General features: G+C 43.3%; 31 non-coding genes across 31 annotated transcripts; all 31 read left to right on the top strand.

The window, feature by feature from the left end:
* Window positions 1–505: 505 nt before the first annotated feature.
* On the top strand, window positions 506–577 carry trnaq-uug (transfer RNA glutamine (anticodon UUG)). Its single transcript has one exon. It is a non-coding gene; the product is annotated as a tRNA-Gln (tRNA).
* Window positions 578–1075: 498 nt separating this feature from the next.
* Window positions 1076–1148, top strand: trnaf-gaa (transfer RNA phenylalanine (anticodon GAA)). The gene has a single exon. It is a non-coding gene; the product is annotated as a tRNA-Phe (tRNA).
* Window positions 1149–1248: 100 nt separating this feature from the next.
* Window positions 1249–1320, top strand: trnaq-cug (transfer RNA glutamine (anticodon CUG)). The gene has a single exon. It is a non-coding gene; the product is annotated as a tRNA-Gln (tRNA).
* A 499-nt stretch (window positions 1321–1819) lies between these two features.
* Window positions 1820–1892, top strand: trnaf-gaa (transfer RNA phenylalanine (anticodon GAA)). Its single transcript has one exon. It is a non-coding gene; the product is annotated as a tRNA-Phe (tRNA).
* Window positions 1893–1992: 100 nt separating this feature from the next.
* trnaq-cug (transfer RNA glutamine (anticodon CUG)) lies at window positions 1993–2064 on the top strand. The gene has a single exon. It is a non-coding gene; the product is annotated as a tRNA-Gln (tRNA).
* Window positions 2065–2560: 496 nt separating this feature from the next.
* On the top strand, window positions 2561–2633 carry trnaf-gaa (transfer RNA phenylalanine (anticodon GAA)). Its single transcript has one exon. It is a non-coding gene; the product is annotated as a tRNA-Phe (tRNA).
* Window positions 2634–2733: 100 nt separating this feature from the next.
* trnaq-cug (transfer RNA glutamine (anticodon CUG)) lies at window positions 2734–2805 on the top strand. Its single transcript has one exon. It is a non-coding gene; the product is annotated as a tRNA-Gln (tRNA).
* A 498-nt stretch (window positions 2806–3303) lies between these two features.
* On the top strand, window positions 3304–3376 carry trnaf-gaa (transfer RNA phenylalanine (anticodon GAA)). Its single transcript has one exon. It is a non-coding gene; the product is annotated as a tRNA-Phe (tRNA).
* A 670-nt stretch (window positions 3377–4046) lies between these two features.
* Window positions 4047–4119, top strand: trnaf-gaa (transfer RNA phenylalanine (anticodon GAA)). The gene has a single exon. It is a non-coding gene; the product is annotated as a tRNA-Phe (tRNA).
* A 100-nt stretch (window positions 4120–4219) lies between these two features.
* Window positions 4220–4291, top strand: trnaq-cug (transfer RNA glutamine (anticodon CUG)). Its single transcript has one exon. It is a non-coding gene; the product is annotated as a tRNA-Gln (tRNA).
* Window positions 4292–4789: 498 nt separating this feature from the next.
* trnaf-gaa (transfer RNA phenylalanine (anticodon GAA)) lies at window positions 4790–4862 on the top strand. The gene has a single exon. It is a non-coding gene; the product is annotated as a tRNA-Phe (tRNA).
* Window positions 4863–5705: 843 nt separating this feature from the next.
* Window positions 5706–5777, top strand: trnaq-uug (transfer RNA glutamine (anticodon UUG)). Its single transcript has one exon. It is a non-coding gene; the product is annotated as a tRNA-Gln (tRNA).
* Window positions 5778–6275: 498 nt separating this feature from the next.
* Window positions 6276–6348, top strand: trnaf-gaa (transfer RNA phenylalanine (anticodon GAA)). The gene has a single exon. It is a non-coding gene; the product is annotated as a tRNA-Phe (tRNA).
* Window positions 6349–6448: 100 nt separating this feature from the next.
* trnay-aua (transfer RNA tyrosine (anticodon AUA)) lies at window positions 6449–6520 on the top strand. The gene has a single exon. It is a non-coding gene; the product is annotated as a tRNA-Tyr (tRNA).
* A 1241-nt stretch (window positions 6521–7761) lies between these two features.
* On the top strand, window positions 7762–7834 carry trnaf-gaa (transfer RNA phenylalanine (anticodon GAA)). The gene has a single exon. It is a non-coding gene; the product is annotated as a tRNA-Phe (tRNA).
* A 100-nt stretch (window positions 7835–7934) lies between these two features.
* On the top strand, window positions 7935–8006 carry trnaq-cug (transfer RNA glutamine (anticodon CUG)). Its single transcript has one exon. It is a non-coding gene; the product is annotated as a tRNA-Gln (tRNA).
* A 546-nt stretch (window positions 8007–8552) lies between these two features.
* trnaq-cug (transfer RNA glutamine (anticodon CUG)) lies at window positions 8553–8624 on the top strand. Its single transcript has one exon. It is a non-coding gene; the product is annotated as a tRNA-Gln (tRNA).
* Window positions 8625–9123: 499 nt separating this feature from the next.
* Window positions 9124–9196, top strand: trnaf-gaa (transfer RNA phenylalanine (anticodon GAA)). Its single transcript has one exon. It is a non-coding gene; the product is annotated as a tRNA-Phe (tRNA).
* A 100-nt stretch (window positions 9197–9296) lies between these two features.
* trnaq-uug (transfer RNA glutamine (anticodon UUG)) lies at window positions 9297–9368 on the top strand. The gene has a single exon. It is a non-coding gene; the product is annotated as a tRNA-Gln (tRNA).
* A 498-nt stretch (window positions 9369–9866) lies between these two features.
* Window positions 9867–9939, top strand: trnaf-gaa (transfer RNA phenylalanine (anticodon GAA)). Its single transcript has one exon. It is a non-coding gene; the product is annotated as a tRNA-Phe (tRNA).
* A 100-nt stretch (window positions 9940–10039) lies between these two features.
* Window positions 10040–10111, top strand: trnaq-uug (transfer RNA glutamine (anticodon UUG)). The gene has a single exon. It is a non-coding gene; the product is annotated as a tRNA-Gln (tRNA).
* Window positions 10112–10782: 671 nt separating this feature from the next.
* On the top strand, window positions 10783–10854 carry trnaq-cug (transfer RNA glutamine (anticodon CUG)). The gene has a single exon. It is a non-coding gene; the product is annotated as a tRNA-Gln (tRNA).
* Window positions 10855–11525: 671 nt separating this feature from the next.
* trnaq-uug (transfer RNA glutamine (anticodon UUG)) lies at window positions 11526–11597 on the top strand. The gene has a single exon. It is a non-coding gene; the product is annotated as a tRNA-Gln (tRNA).
* A 499-nt stretch (window positions 11598–12096) lies between these two features.
* trnaf-gaa (transfer RNA phenylalanine (anticodon GAA)) lies at window positions 12097–12169 on the top strand. Its single transcript has one exon. It is a non-coding gene; the product is annotated as a tRNA-Phe (tRNA).
* Window positions 12170–12269: 100 nt separating this feature from the next.
* On the top strand, window positions 12270–12341 carry trnaq-cug (transfer RNA glutamine (anticodon CUG)). Its single transcript has one exon. It is a non-coding gene; the product is annotated as a tRNA-Gln (tRNA).
* Window positions 12342–12839: 498 nt separating this feature from the next.
* Window positions 12840–12912, top strand: trnaf-gaa (transfer RNA phenylalanine (anticodon GAA)). Its single transcript has one exon. It is a non-coding gene; the product is annotated as a tRNA-Phe (tRNA).
* An 843-nt stretch (window positions 12913–13755) lies between these two features.
* trnae-cuc (transfer RNA glutamic acid (anticodon CUC)) lies at window positions 13756–13827 on the top strand. Its single transcript has one exon. It is a non-coding gene; the product is annotated as a tRNA-Glu (tRNA).
* A 498-nt stretch (window positions 13828–14325) lies between these two features.
* trnaf-gaa (transfer RNA phenylalanine (anticodon GAA)) lies at window positions 14326–14398 on the top strand. Its single transcript has one exon. It is a non-coding gene; the product is annotated as a tRNA-Phe (tRNA).
* A 100-nt stretch (window positions 14399–14498) lies between these two features.
* trnaq-uug (transfer RNA glutamine (anticodon UUG)) lies at window positions 14499–14570 on the top strand. Its single transcript has one exon. It is a non-coding gene; the product is annotated as a tRNA-Gln (tRNA).
* A 1241-nt stretch (window positions 14571–15811) lies between these two features.
* On the top strand, window positions 15812–15884 carry trnaf-gaa (transfer RNA phenylalanine (anticodon GAA)). Its single transcript has one exon. It is a non-coding gene; the product is annotated as a tRNA-Phe (tRNA).
* Window positions 15885–15984: 100 nt separating this feature from the next.
* trnaq-cug (transfer RNA glutamine (anticodon CUG)) lies at window positions 15985–16056 on the top strand. The gene has a single exon. It is a non-coding gene; the product is annotated as a tRNA-Gln (tRNA).
* Window positions 16057–16173: the final 117 nt, after the last annotated feature.

The following is a 16173-nucleotide window of genomic DNA, read 5'->3' as shown; positions in this document are numbered from 1 at the left end:
GGGAAAATGCTCTGTTTCAAAGACGAAACCACTGCAGAGAGTGGTGAAACCTAACAAGTGGTTCAGTAAATCACGTTTTTTGGAGTACACAATATCGTTCTGTGCTCCTCGTTAGTATAGTGGACAGTGTCTCCGCCTGTCACGCGGAAGACCGGGGTTCGATTCCCCGACGGGGAGAAAGTTATTCTTTTTCAAAGGCAAAGCATAGCCTTCCACATAGCTTTCCACCCAAGAAAGACACATTAAGTTGTTGCAAGGATTTTGTTGGAGCTTGCTAGCTTAACTGAACATGGACAGACAGGTGATGCAGCGTGAGGTCTCCTCTTTGTGCTGCCGAAATTGCTCAGTTGGGAGACCGTTAGCCTGAAGATCTAAAGGTTCCTGGTTCGATCGCGGGTTTCGGCAGAACACTGAGGGTCTTCTTTGTGCTTGTTGACGTTGTGTTTCTTATCAGCTTTTGACATGATAAGTTTATAAGAAATCTTCAAGGTAAGCTTTCTACGTGGGTTCCATGGTGTAATGGTTAGCACTCTGGACTTTGAATCCAGTGATCCGAGTTCAAATCTCGGTGGAACCTTGTTTTCCTTCAAAATACAATTAATTTGAGAAAACAGGGCAAAATATCACATCGCCTACCTAAAGAGTCTGTAGAGTGGTGAAATACATCCATCGTTTTTCATGAACACTGCCTCAAATGAAGCCTTGTAAAAGAACTCTAGATCCTGTACCGTCACTGTGTGGTAGGGAAAATGCTCTGTTTCAAAGACGAAACTCTTGCAGAGAGTGGTGAATCCAAACAAATGGTTCAGTAAATCACGTTTTTTTGGAGTACACAGAAGCGTTCTGTGCTCCTCGTTAGTATAGTGGACAGTATCTCCGCCTGTCACGCGGAACACCATGGTTCGATTCTCAGACGGGAAGAAAGCTATTCTTTTTCAAAGGCAAAGCATAGCCTTCCACATAGCTTTCCACCAAAGAAAGACACATTAAGTTGTTGCAAGGATGTTGTTGGAGCTTGCTAGCTTAACTGAACATAACTGACAGGTGATGCAGCGTGAGGTTTCCTCTTTGTGCTGCCGAAATAGCTCAGTTGGGAGAGCGTTAGACTGAAGATCTAAAGGTCCCTGGTTCGGTCCCGGGTTTCGGCAGAACACTGAGGGTGTTCTTTGTGCTTGTTGATGTTGTGTTTCTAATCAGCTATTGACATGATAAGTTTATAAGAAATCTTCAAGGTAAGCTTTCGACGTGGGTTCCATGGTGTAATGGTTAGCACTCTGGACTCTGAATCCAGCGATCCGAGTTCAAATCTCGGTGGAACCTTGTTTTCCTTCAAAATACAATTAATTTGAGAAAACAGGGCAAAATAACACATTGCCTACCTAAAGATTCTGTAGAGTGTTGAAATACATCCATCGTTTTTCATGAACACTGCCTCAAATGAAGCCTTGTAAAAGAACTCTAGATCCTGTACCGTCACTGTGTGGTAGGGAAAATGCTCTGTTTCAAAGACGAAACTCTTGCAGAGAGTGGTGAAGCCAAACAAGTGGTTCAGTAAATCACGTTTTTTTGGAGTACACAGAAGCATTCTGTGCTCCTCGTTAGTATAGTGGACAGAATCTCCGCCTGTCACGCGGAAGCCCGGGGTTAGATTTCCCAACGGGGAGAAAGTTATCCTTTTTCAAAGGCAAAGCATAGCCTTCCACATAGCTTGTCAACCAAGAAAGACACATTAAGTTGTTGCAAGGTTTTTGTTGGAGTTTGCTAGCTTAACTGAACATGGACAGACAGGTGATGCAGCGTAAGGTTTCCTCTGTGTGCTGCCAAAATAGCTCAGTTGGGAGAGCGTTAGACTGAAGATCTAAAGGTCCCTGGTTCGATCCCGGGTTTCGGCAGAACACTGAGGGTGTTCTTTGTGCTTGTTGACGTTGTGTTTCTAATCAGCTATTGACATGATAAGTTTATAAGAAATCTTCAAGGTAAGCTTTCGACGTGGGTTCCATGGTGTAATGGTTAGCACTCTGGACTCTGAATCCAGCGATCCGAGTTCAAATCTCGGTGGAACCTTGTTTTCCTTCAAAATACAATTAATTTGAGAAAACAGGGCAAAATTACACATCGCCTACCTAAAGAGTCTGTAGAGTGGTGAAATACATCCATCGTTTTTCATGAACACTGCCTCAAATGAAGCCTTGTAAAAGAACTCTAGATCCTGTACCGTCACTGTGTGGTAGGGAAAATGCTCTGTTTCAAAGACGAAACCACTGCAGAGAGTGGTGAAACCTAACAAGTGGTTCAATAAATCACATTTTTGGAGTACACAGTATCTTTCTGTGCTCCTCGTTAGTATAGTGGACAGTATCTCCGCCTGTCACGCGAAAGACCGGGGTTCGATTCCCTGACGGGGAGAAAGTTACTCTTTTTCAAAGGCAATGCATAGCCTTCCACATAGCTTTCCACCCAAGAAAGACACATTAAGTTGTTGCAAGGTTTTTGTTGAATTTGCTAGCTTAACTGAACATGGACAGACAGGTGATGCAGCGTAAGGTTTCCTCTGTGTGCTGCCGAAATAGCTCAGTTGGGAGAGCGTTAGACTGAAGATCTAAAGGTCCCTGGTTCGATCCCGGGTTTCGGCAGAACACCGGGGGTGTTTTTTGTGCTTGTTGTCATTGTGTTTCTAATCAGCTTTTGACATGATAAGTTTATAAGAAATCTTCAAGATATGCTTTTGTCGTGGGTTCCATGGTGTAATGGTTAGCACTCTGGACTCTGAATCCAGCAATCTGAGTTCAAATCTCGGTGGAACCTTGTTTTCCTTCAAAATATAATTAATTTGAGAAAACAGGGCAAAATAACACATCGTCTACCTAAAGAGTCTGTAGAGTGGTGAAATACATCCATCGTTTTTCATGTACACTGCCTCAAATGAAGCCTTGTAAAAGAACTCTAGATCCTGTACCGTTACTGTGTGGTAAGGAAAATGCTCTGTTTCAAAGACGAAACTCTTGCAGAGAGTGGTGAAGCCAAACAAGTGGTTCAGTAAATCACGTTTTTTGGAGTACACAGTATAGTTCTGTGCTCCTTGTTAGTATAGTGGACAGATTCTCCACCTGTCACGCGGAAGCCCGGGGTTAGATTTCCCGACGAGGAGAAAGTTATCCTTTTTCAAAGGCAAAGCATAGCCTTCCACATAGCTTGTCACCCAAGAAAGACACATTAAGTTGTTGCAAGGTTTTTGTTGGAGTTTGCTAGTTTAACTGAACATGGACAGACAGGTGATGCAGCGTGAGGTTTTCTCTGTGTGCTGCCGAAATAGCTCAGTTGGGAGAGCGTTAGACTGAAGATCTAAAGGTCCCTGGTTCGATCCCGGGTTTCGGCAGAACAATGAGGGTCTTCTTTGTGCTTGTTGATGTTGCGTTTCTAATCAGCTATTGACATGATAAGTTTATAAGAAATCTTCAAGGTAAGCTTTCGACGTGGGTTCCATGGTGTAATGGTTAGCACTCTGGACTCTGAGTCCAGCAATCCGAGTTCAAATCTCGGTGGAACCTTGTTTTCCTTCAAAATACAATTAATTTGAGAAAACAGGGCAAAATAACACATCGCCTACCTAAAGATTCTGTAGAGTGTTGAAATACATCCATCGATTTTCATGAACACTGCCTCAAATGAAGCCTTGTAAAAGAACTCTAGATCCTGTACCGTCACTGTGTGGGAAGGAAAATGCTCTGTTTCAAAGACGAAACCACTGCAGAGAGTGGTGAAACCTAACAAGTGGTTCAGTAAATCACGTTTTTTGGAGTACACAGTATCGTTCTGTGCTCCTCAATAGTATAGTGGACAGTATCTCCGCCTGTCACGCGGAAGACCGAGGTTCGATTCCCCGATGGGGAGAAAGTTATCCTTTTTCAAAGGCAAAGCATAGCCTTCCACATAGCTTGTCACCCAAGAAAGACACATTAAGTTGTTGCAAGGTTTTTGTTGGAGTTTGCTAGCTTAACTGAACATGGACAGACAGGTGATGCAGCGTGAGGTTTCCTCTGTGTGCTGCCCAAATAGCTCAGTTGGGAGAGCGTTAGACTGAAGATCTAAAGGTCCCTGGTTCGATCCCGGGTTTCGGCAGAACACCGGGGGTATTTTTTGTGCTTGTTGTCATTGTGTTTCTAATCAGCTTTTGACATGATAAGTTTATAAGAAATATTCAAGCTATGCTTTTGACGTGGGTTCCATGGTGTAATGGTTAGCACTCTGGACTCTGAATCCAGCGATCCGAGTTCAAATCTCGGTGGAACCTTGTTTTCCTTCAAAATATAATTAATTTGAGAAAACAGGGCAAAATAACACATCGCCTACCTAAAGATTCTGTAGAGTGTTGAAATACATCCATCGTTTTTCATGAACACTGCCTCAAATGAAGCCTTGTAAAAGAACTCTAGATCCTGTACCGTCACTGTGTGGGAAGGAAAATGCTCTGTTTCAAAGACGAAACCACTGCAGAGAGTGGTGAAATCTAACAAGTGGTTCAGTAAATCACGTTTTTTGGAGTACACAGTATCGTTCTGTGCTCCTCGTTAGTATAGTGGACAGTATCTCCGCCTGTCACGCGGAAGACCGGGGTTCGATTCCCCGACGGGGAGAAAGGTATTCTTTTTCAAAGGCAAAGCATAGCCTTCCACATAGCTTTCCACCCAAGAAAGACACATTAAGTTGTTGCAAGGATTTATTTGGAGCTTGCTAGCTTAACTGAACATGGACAGACAGGTGATGCAGCGTGAGGTTTCCTCTTTGTGCTGCCGAAATAGCTCAGTTGGGAGAGCGTTAGACTGAAGATCTAAAGGTCCCTGGTTCGATCCCGGGTTTCGGCAGAACACTGAGGGTCTTCTTTGTGCTTGTTGATGTTGTGTTTCTAATCAGCTATTGACATGATAAGTTTATAAGAAATCTTCAAGGTAAGCTTTCGACGTGGGTTCCATGGTGTAATGTTTAGCACTCTGGACTTTGAATCCAGTGATCAGAGATCAAATCTCGGTGGAACCTTGTTTTCCTTCAAAATATAATCAATTTGAGAAAACAGGGCAAAATAACACATCGTCTGCCTAAAGAGTCTGTAGAGTGGTGAAATACATCCATCGTTTTTCATGAACACTGCCTCAACAGAAGCCTTGTAAAAGAACTCTAGATCCTGTACCGTCACTGTGTGGTAAGGAAAATGCTCTGTTTCAAAGACGAAACCACTGCAGAGAGTGGTGAAACCTAACAAGTGGTTCAGTAAATCACATTTTTTGGAGTACACAGTATCGGTCTGTGCTTCTCGTTAGTATAGTGGACAGTATCTCCGCCTGTCACGCGGAACACCATGGTTCGATTCCCAGACGGGGAGAAAGTTATTCTTTTTCAAAGGCAAAGCATAGCCTTCCACATAGCTTTCCACCCAAGAAAGACACATTAAGTTGTTGCAAGGATTTTGTTGGAGCATGCTAGCTTAACTGAACATGGACAGACAGGTGATGCAGCGTGAGGTTTTCTCTTTGTGCTGCCGAAATAGCTCAGTTGGGAGAGCGTTAGACTGAAGATCTAAAGGTGCCTGGTTCGATCCTGGGTTTCGGCAGAACACTGAGGGTGTTCTTTGTGCTTGTTGACGTTGTGTTTCTAATCAGCTATTGACATGATAAGTTTATGAGAAATCTTCAAGGTAAGCTTTCGACGTGGGTTCCATGGTGTAATGGTTAGCACTCTGGACTTTGAATCCAGTGATCCGAGTTCAAATCTCGGTGGAACCTTGTTTTCCTTCAAAATACAATTAATTTGAGAAAACAGGGCAAAATAACACATCGCCTACCTAAAGAGTCTGTAGAGTGGTGAAATACATCCATCGTTTTTCATGAACACTGCCTCAAATGAAGCCTTGTAAAAGAACTCTAGATCCTGTACCGTCACTGTGTGGGAAGGAAAATGCTCTGTTTCAAAGACGAAACCACTGCAGAGAGTGGTGAAACCTAACAAGTGGTTCAGTAAATCACGTTTTTTGGAGTACACAGTATCGTTCTGTGCTCCTCGTTAGTATAGTGGACAGTATCTCCGCCTGTCACGCGGAAGACCGGGGTTCGATTCCCCGACGGGGAGAAAGTTATTCTTTTTCAAAGGCAAAGCATAGCCTTCCACATAGCTTTCCACCCAAGAAAGACACATTAAGTTGTTGCAAGGATTTTGTTGGAGCTTGCTAGCTTAACTGAACATGGACAGACAGGTGATGCAGCGTGAGGTTTACTCTGTGTGCTGCCGAAATAGCTCAGTTGGGAGAGCGTTAGACTGAAGATCTAAAGGTCCCTGGTTCGATCCCGGGTTTCGGCAGAACACTGAGGGTGTTCTTTGTGCTTGTTGACGTTGTGTTTCTAATCAGCTTTTGACATGATAAGTTTATAAGAAATCTTCAAGATAAGCTTTTGATGTGGGTTCCATGGTGTAATGGTTAGCACTCTGGACTATAAATCCAGCGATCCGAGTTCAAATCTAGGTGGAACCTTGTTTTCCTTCAAAATACAATTAATTTGAGAAAACAGGGCAAAATAACACATCGCCTACCTAAAGAGTCTGTAGAGTGGTGAAATACATCCATCGTTTTTCATGAACACTGCCTCAAATGAAGCCTTGTAAAAGAACTCTAGATCCTGTACCGTCACTGTGTGGGAAGGAAAATGCTCTGTTTCAAAGACGAAACCACTGCAGAGAGTGGTGAAACCTAACAAGTGGTTCAGTAAATCACGTTTTTTGGAGTACACAGTATCGTTCTGTGCTCCTCGTTAGTATAGTGGACAGTATCTCCGCCTGTCACGCGGAAGACCGGGGTTCGATTCCCCGACGGGGAGAAAGTTATTCTTTTTCAAAGGCAAAGCATAGCCTTCCACATAGCTTTCCACCCAAGAAAGACACATTAAGTTGTTGCAAGGATTTTGTTGGAGCTTGCTAGCTTAACTGAACATGGACAGACAGGTGATGCAGCGTGAGGTTTACTCTGTGTGCTGCCGAAATAGCTCATTTGGGAGAGTGTTAGACTGAAGATCTAAAGGTCCCTGGTTCGATCCCGGGTTTCGGCAGAACACTGAGGGTGTTCTTTGTGCTTGTTGACGTTGTGTTTCTAATCAGCTTTTGACATGATAAGTTTATAAGAAATCTTCAAGATAAGCTTTTGATGTGGGTTCCATGGTGTAATGGTTAGCACTCTGGACTCTAAATCCAGCGATCCGAGTTCAAATCTAGGTGGAACCTTGTTTTCCTTCAAAATACAATTAATTTGAGAAAACAGGGCAAAATAACACATCGCCTACCTAAAGAGTCTGTAGAGTGGTGAAATACATCCATCGTTTTTCATGAACACTGCCTCAAATGAAGCCTTGTAAAAGAACTCTAGATCCTGTACCGTCACTGTGTGGGAAGGAAAATGCTCTGTTTCAAAGACGAAACCACTGCAGAGAGTGGTGAAACCTAACAAGTGGTTCAGTAAATCACGTTTTTTGGAGTACACAGTATTGTTCTGTGCTCCTCGTTAGTATAGTGGACAGTATCTCCGCCTGTCACGCGGAAGACCGGGGTTCGGTTCCCCGACGGGGAGAAAGTTATTCTTTTTCAAAGGCAAAGCATAGCCTTCCACATAGCATTCCACCCAAGAAAGACACATTAAGTTGTTGCAAGGATTTTGTTGGAGCTTGCTAGCTTAACTGAACATGGACAGACAGGTGATGCAGCGTGAGGTTTCCTCTTTGTGCTGCCGAAATAGCTCAGTTGGGAGAGCGTTAGACTGAAGATCTAAAGGTCCCTGGTTCAATCCCGGGTTTCGGCAGAACACTGAGGGTGTTCTTTGTGCTTGTTGATGTTGTGTTTCTAATCAGCTTTTGACATGATAAGTTTATAAGAAGTATTCAAGCTAAGCTTTTGATGTGGGTTCCATGGTGTAATGGTTAGCACTCTGGACTCTGAATCCAGCGATCCGAGTTCAAATCTCGGTGGAACCTTGTTTTCCTTCAAAATATAATTAATTTGAGAAAACAGGGCAAAATAACACATTGTCTACCTAAAGAGTCTGTAGAGTGGTGAAATACATCCATCATTTTTCATGAACACTGCCTCAACAGAAGCCTTGTAAAAGAACTCTAGATCCTGTACCGTCACTGTGTGGTAAGGAAAATGCTCTGTTTCAAAGACAAAACCACTGCAGAGAGTGGTGAAACCTAACAAGTGGTTCAGTAAATCACGTTTTTGGAGTACACAGTATCGGTATGTGCTTCTCGTTAGTATAGTGGACAGTATCTCCGCCTGTCACGCGGAACACCGGGGTTCGATTCGCAGACGGGGAGAAAGTTGCCCTTTTTCAAAGGCCAACCATAGCCTTCCACATAGTTTGCCACCCAAGAAAGACACATTAAGTTGTTGCAAGGGTTTTGTTGGAGCTTGGTAGCTTAACTGATTGTGGACAGACAGGTGATGCACCGTGAGGTTTCATCTGTGTGCTGCCGAAATGATAAGTTTATAAGAAATCTTCAAGGTAAGCTTTCGACGTGGGTTCCATGGTGTAATGGTTAGCACTCTGGACTCTGAATCCAGCGATCCGAGTTCAAATCTCGGTGGAACCTTGTTTTCCTTCAAAATACAATTAATTTGAGAAAACAGGGCAAAATAACACATCGCCTACCTAAAGAGTCTGTAGAGTGGTGAAATACATCCATCGTTTTTCATGAACACTGCCTCAAATGAAGCCTTGTAAAAGAACTCTAGATCCTGTACCGTCACTGTGTGGTAGGGAAAATGCTATGTTTCAAAGACGAAACTCTTGCAGAGAGTGGTGAAGCCAAACAAGTGGTTCAGTAAATCACGTTTTTTTGGAGTACACAGAAGCGTTCTGTGCTCCTCGTTAGTATAGTGGACAGAATCTCCGCCTGTCACGCGGAAGCCCGGGGTTAGATTTCCCGACGGGGAGAAAGTTATGCTTTTTCAAAGGCAAAGCATAGCCTTCCACATAGCTTGTCACCCAAGAAAGACACATTAAGTTGTTGCAAGGTTTTTGTTGGAGTTTGCTAGCTTAACCGAACATGGACAGACAGGTGATGCAGCGTGAGGTTTACTCTGTGTGCTGCCGAAATAGCTCAGTTGGGAGAGCGTTAGACTGAAGATCTAAAGGTCCCTGGTTCGATCCCGGGTTTCGGCAGAACACCGGGGGTATTTTTTGTGCTTGTTGTCATTGTGTTTCTAATCAGCTTTTGACATGATAAGTTTATAAGAAATATTCAAGCTATGCTTTTGTCGTGGGTTCCATGGTGTAATGGTTAGCACTCTGGACTTTGAATCCAGTGATCCGAGTTCAAATCTCGGTGGAACCTTGTTTTCCTCCAAAACACAATTAATTTGAGAAAACAGGGCAAAATAACACATCGCCTACCTAAAGATTCTGTAGAGTGTTGAAATACATCCATCGTTTTTCATGAACACTGCCTCAAATGAAGCCTTGTAAAAGAACTCTAGATCCTGTACCGTCACTGTGTGGTAGGGAAAATGCTCTGTTTCAAAGACGAAACTCTTGCAGAGAGTGGTGAAGCCAAACAAGTGGTTCAGTAAATCACGTTTTTTGGAGTACACAGTGTTGTTCTGTGCTCCTCGTTAGTATAGTGGACAGTATCTCCGCCTGTCACGCGGAATACCAGGGTTCGATTCCCCGACGGGGAGAAAGTTATTCTTTTTCAAAGGCAAAGCATAGCCTTCCACATAGCTTTCCACCCAAGAAAGACACATTAAGTTGTTGCAAGGATTTTGTTGGAGCTTGCTAGCTTAACTGAACATGGACAGACAGGTGATGCAGCGTGAGGTGTCCTCTTTGTGCTGCCGAAATAGCTCAGTTGGGAGAGCGTTAGACTGAAGATCTAAAGGTCCCTGGTTTGATCCCGGGTTTCGGCAGAACACTGAGGGTCTTCTTTGTGCTTGTTGATGTTGCGTTTCTAATCAGCTATTGACATGATACGTTTATAAGAAATCTTCAAGGGAAGGTTTCGACATGGGTTCCATGGTGTAATGGTTAGCACTCTGGACTTTGAATCCAGTGATCCGAGTTCAAATCTCGGTGGAACCTTGTTTTCCTTCAAAATACAATTAATTTGAGAAAACAGTGCAAAATAACACATCGCCTACCTAAAGAGTCTGTAGAGTGGTGAAATACATCCATCGTTTTTCATGAACACTGCCTCAAATGAAGCCTTGTAAAAGAACTCTAGATCCTGTACCGTCACTGTGTGGGAAGGAAAATGCTCTGTTTCAAAGACGAAACCACTGCAGAGAGTGGTGAAACCTAACAAGTGGTTCAGTAAATCACGTTTTTTGGAGTACACAGTATCGTTCTGTGCTCCTCGTTAGTATAGTGGACAGTATCTCCGCCTGTCACGTGGAAGACCGGGGTTCGATTCCCCGACGGGGAGAAAGTTATTCTTTTTCAAAGGCAAAGCATAGCCTTCCACATAGCATTCCACCTAAGAAAGACACATTAAGTTGTTGCAAGGATTTTGTTGGAGCTTGCTAGCTTAACTGAACATGGACAGACAGGTGATGCAGCGTGAGGTTTCCTCTTTGTGCTGCCGAAATAGCTCAGTTGGGAGAGCGTTAGACTGAAGATCTAAAGGTCCCTGGTTCGATCACGGGTTTCGGCAGAACACTGAGGGTGTTCTTTGTGCTTGTTGACGTTGTGTTTCTAATCAGCTATTGACATGATAAGTTTATAAGAAATCTTCAAGGTAAGCTTTCTACGTGGGTTCCATGGTGTAATGGTTAGCACTCTGGACTCTGAATCCAGCGATCCGAGTTCAAATCTCGGTGGAACCTTGTTTTCCTTCAAAATATAATTAATTTGAGAAAACAGGGCAAAATAACACATCATCTACCTAAAGAGTCTGTAGAGTGGTGAAATACATCCATCGTTTTTCATGAACACTGCCTCAAATGAAGCCTTGTAAAAGAACTCTAGATCCTGTACCGTCACTGTGTGGTAAGGAAAATGCTCTGTTTCAAAGACGAAACCACTGCAGAGAGTGGTGAAACCTAACAAGTGGTTCAGTAAATCACGTTTTTTGGAGTACACAGTATCGTTCTGTGCTCCTCGTTAGTATAGTGGACAGTATCTCCGCCTGTTACGCGGAAAACCGGGGTTCGATTCCCCGACGGGGAGAAAATTATTCTTTTTCAAAGGCAAAGCATAGCCTTCCACATAGCTTTCCACAAAAGAAAGACACATTAAGTTGTTGCAAGGATTTTGTTGGAGCTGGCTAGCTTAACTGAACATGGACAGACAGGTGATGCAGCGTGAGGTTTCCTCTTTGTGCTGCTGAAATAGCTCAGTTGGGAGAGCGTTAGACTGAAGATATAAAGGTCCCTGGTTCGATTCCGGGTTTCGGCAGACCACTCAGGGTCTTCTTTGTGCTTGTTGATGTTGTGTTTCTAATCAGCTTTTGACATGATAAGTTTATAAGAAATCTTCAAGTTAAGCTTTCGACGTGGGTTCCATGGTGTAATGGTTAGCACTCTGGACTTTGAATCCAGTGATCCGAGTTCAAATCTCGGTGGAACCTTGTTTTCCTTCAAAATACAATTAATTTGAGAAAACAGGGCAAAATAACACATCGCCTACCTAAAGAGTCTGTAGAGTGGTGAAATACATCCATCGTTTTTCATGAACACTGCCTCAAATGAAGCCTTGTAAAAGAACTCTAGATCCTGTACCGTCACTGTGTGGGAAGGAAAATGCTCTGTTTCAAAGACGAAACCACTGCAGAGAGTGGTGAAACCTAACAAGTGGTTCAGTAAATCACGTTTTTTTGGAGTACACAGTATCGTTCTGTGCTCCTCGTTAGTATAGTGGACAGTATCTCCGCCTGTCACGCGGAAGACCGAGGTTCGATTCCCCGATGGGGAGAAAGTTATCCTTTTTCAAAGGCAAAGCATAGCCTTCCACATAGCTTGTCACCCAAGAAAGACACATTAAGTTGTTGCAAGGTTTTTGTTGGAGTTTGCTAGCTTAACTGAACATGGACAGACAGGTGATGCAGCGTGAGGTTTCCTCTGTGTGCTGCCCAAATAGCTCAGTTGGGAGAGCGTTAGACTGAAGATCTAAAGGTCCCTGGTTCGATCCCGGGTTTCGGCAGAACACCGGGGGTATTTTTTGTGCTTGTTGTCATTGTGTTTCTAATCAGCTTTTGACATGATAAGTTTATAAGAAATATTCAAGCTATGCTTTTGACGTGGGTTCCATGGTGTAATGGTTAGCACTCTGGACTCTGAATCCAGCGATCCGAGTTCAAATCTCGGTGGAACCTTGTTTTCCTTCAAAATATAATTAATTTGAGAAAACAGGGCAAAATAACACATCGCCTACCTAAAGATTCTGTAGAGTGTTGAAATACATCCATCGTTTTTCATGAACACTGCCTCAAATGAAGCCTTGTAAAAGAACTCTAGATCCTGTACCGTCACTGTGTGGGAAGGAAAATGCTCTGTTTCAAAGACGAAACCACTGCAGAGAGTGGTGAAATCTAACAAGTGGTTCAGTAAATCACGTTTTTTGGAGTACACAGTATCGTTCTGTGCTCCTCGTTAGTATAGTGGACAGTATCTCCGCCTGTCACGCGGAAGACCGGGGTTCGATTCCCCGACGGGGAGAAAGGTATTCTTTTTCAAAGGCAAAGCATAGCCTTCCACATAGCTTTCCACCCAAGAAAGACACATTAAGTTGTTGCAAGGTTTTTGTTGGAGCTTGCTAGCTTAACTGATCGTGGACAGACAGGTGATGCACCGTGAGGTTTCCTCTGTGTGCTGCCGAAATAGCTCAGTTGGGAGAGCGTTAGACTGAAGATCTAAAGGTCCCTGGTTCGATCCCGGGTTTCGGCAAAACACTGAGGGTGTTCTTTGTGCTTGTTGACGTTGTGTTTCTAATCATCTATTGACATGATAAGTTTATAAGAAATCTTGAAGATAAGCTTTCTTCGTGGGTTTCATGGTGTAATGGTTAGCACTCTGGACTCTGAATCCAGCGATCTGAGTTCAAATCACGGTGGAACCTTGTTTTCCTTCAAAATATAATTAATTTGAGAAAACAGGGCAAAATAACACATCGTCTACCTAAAGAGTCTGTAGAGTGGTGAAATACATCCATCGTTTTTCATGAACACTGCCTCAACAGAAGCCTTGTAAAAGAACTCTAGATCCTGTACCGTCACTGTGTGGTAAGGAAAATGCTCTGTTTCAAAGACGAAACCACTGCAGAGAGTGGTGAAACCTAACAAGTGGTTCAGTAAATCACGTTTTTTGGAGTACACAGTATCGTTCTGTGCTCCTCGTTAGTATAGTGGACAGTATCTCCGCCTGTCATGCGGAAGACCGGAGTTCGATTCCCTGACGGGGAGAAAGTTATTCTTTTTCAAAGGCAAAGCATAGCCTTCCACATAGCTTTCCACCAAAGAAAGACACATTAAGTTGTTGCAAGGATTTTGTTGGAGCTTGCTAGCTTAACTGAACATGGACAGACAGGTGACGCAGCGTGAGGTTTCTTCTTTGTGCTGCCGAAATAGCTCATTTGGGAGAGCGTTAGACTGAAGATCTAAAGGTCCCTTGGTCGATCCCGGGTTTAGGCAGAACACCGGGGGTATTTTTTTTGCTTGTTGTCATTGTGTTTCTAATCAGCTTTTGACATGATAAGTTTATAAGAAATATTCAAGCTATACTTTTGTCGTGGGTTCCATGGTGTAATGGTTAGCACTCTGGACTCTCAATCCAGCGATCCGAGTTCAAATCTCGGTGGAACCTTGTTTTCCTTCAAAATATAATTAATTTGAGAAAACAGGGCAAAATAACACATCGTCTACCTAAAGAGTCTGTAGAGTGGTGAAATACATCCATCATTTTTCATGAACACTGCCTCAACAGAAGCCTTGTAAAAGAACTCTAGATCCTGTACCGTCACTGTGTGGTAAGGAAAATGCTCTGTTTCAAAGACGAAACCACTGCAGAGAGTGGTGAAACCTAACAAGTGGTTCAGTAAATCACGTTTTTTGGAGTACACAGTATCGGTCTGTGCTTCTCGTTAGTATAGTGGACAGTATCTCCGCCTGTCACGCGGAACACCGGGGTTCGATTCCCAGACGGGGAGAAAGTTGCCCTTTTTCAAAGGCCAACCATAGCCTTCCACATAGTTTGCCACCCAAGAAAGACACATTAAGTTGTTGCAAGGATTTTGTTGGAGCTTGGTAGCTTAACTAATTGTGGACAGACAGGTGATGCACCGTGAGGTTTCCTCTGTGTGCTGCCGAAATAGCTCAGTTGGGAGAGCGTTAGACTGAAGATCTAAAGGTCCCTGGTTCGATCCCGGGTTTCGGCAGAACACTGAGGGTCTTCTTTGTGCTTGTTGATGTTGTGTTTCTAATCAGCTATTGACATGATAAGTTTATAAGAAATCTTCAAGGTAAGCTTTCGACGTGGGTTCCATGGTGTAATGTTTAGCACTCTGGACTTTGAATCCAGTGATCAGAGTTCAAATCTCGGTGGAACCTTGTTTTCCTTCAAAATATAATCAATTTGAGAAAACAGGGCAAAATAACACATCGTCTACCTAAAGAGTCTGTAGAGTGGTGAAATACATCCATCGTTTTTCATGAACACTGCCTCAACAGAAGCCTTGTAAAAGAACTCTAGATCCTGTACCGTCACTGTGTGGTAAGGAAAATGCTCTGTTTCAAAGACGAAACCACTGCAGAGAGTGGTGAAACCTAACAAGTGGTTCAGTAAATCACATTTTTTGGAGTACACAGTATCGGTCTGTGCTTCTCGTTAGTATAGTGGACAGTATCTCCGCCTGTCACGCGGAACACCATGGTTCGATTCCCAGACGGGGAGAAAGTTATTCTTTTTCAAAGGCAAAGCATAGCCTTCCACATAGCTTTCCACCCAAGAAAGACACATTAAGTTGTTGCAAGGATTTTGTTGGAGCATGCTAGCTTAACTGAACATGGACAGACAGGTGATGCAGCGTGAGGTTTTCTCTTTGTGCTGCCGAAATAGCTCAGTTGGGAGAGCGTTAGACTGAAGATCTAAAGGTGCCTGGTTCGATCCTGGGTTTCGGCAGAACACTGAGGGTGTTCTTTGTGCTTGTTGACGTTGTGTTTCTAATCAGCTATTGACATGATAAGTTTATGAGAAATCTTCAAGGTAAGCTTTCGATGTGGGTTCCATGGTGTAATGGTTAGCATTCTGAACTCTGAATCCAGCGATCTGAGTTCAAATCTTGGTGGAACCTTGTTTTCCTTCAAAATACAATTAATTTGAGAAAACAGGGCAAAATAACACATCGCCTACCTAAAGAGTCTGTAGAGTGGTGAAATACATCCATCGTTTTTCATGAACACTGCCTCAAATGAAGCCTTGTAAAAGAACTCTAGATCCTGTACCGTCACTGTGTGGTAAGGAAAATGCTCTGTTTCAAAGACGAAACCACTGCAGAGAGTGGTGAAACCTAACAAGTGGTTCAGTAAATCACGTTTTTTGGAGTACACAGTATCGTTCTGTGCTCCTCGTTAGTATAGTGGACAGTATCTCCGCCTGTCACGCGGAAGACCGGGGTTCGATTCCCAGACGGGGAGAAAGTTATTCTTTTTCAAAGGCAAAGCATAGCCTTCCACATAGCTTTCCACCCAAGAAAGACACATTAAGTTGTTGCAAGGATTTTGTTGGAGCTTGCTAGCTTAACTGAACATGGACAGACAGGTGATGCAGCGTGAGGTTTCCTCTTTGTGCTGCCGAAATAGCTCAGTTGGGAGAGCGTTAGACTGAAGATCTAAAGGTCCCTGGTTCGGTCCCGGGTTTCGGCAGAACACTGAGGGTGTTCTTTGTGCTTGTTGATGTTGTGTTTCTAATCAGCTATTGACATGATAAGTTTATAAGAAATCTTCAAGGTAAGCTTTCGACGTGGGTTCCATGGTGTAATGGTTAGCACTCTGGACTCTGAATCCAGCGATCCGAGTTCAAATCTCGGTGGAACCTTGTTTTCCTTCAAAATACAATTAATTTGAGAAAACAGGGCAAAATAACACATTGCCTACCTAAAGATTCTGTAGAGTGTTGAAATACATCCATCGTTTTTCATGAACACTGCCTCAA

Source organism: Astyanax mexicanus, chromosome 15 (genome assembly GCF_023375975.1).
Source record: "Astyanax mexicanus isolate ESR-SI-001 chromosome 15, AstMex3_surface, whole genome shotgun sequence".
Taxonomy (NCBI): Eukaryota; Metazoa; Chordata; class Actinopteri; order Characiformes; family Acestrorhamphidae; genus Astyanax; species Astyanax mexicanus.
This window is presented reverse-complemented; position numbering and strand designations above follow the sequence as displayed.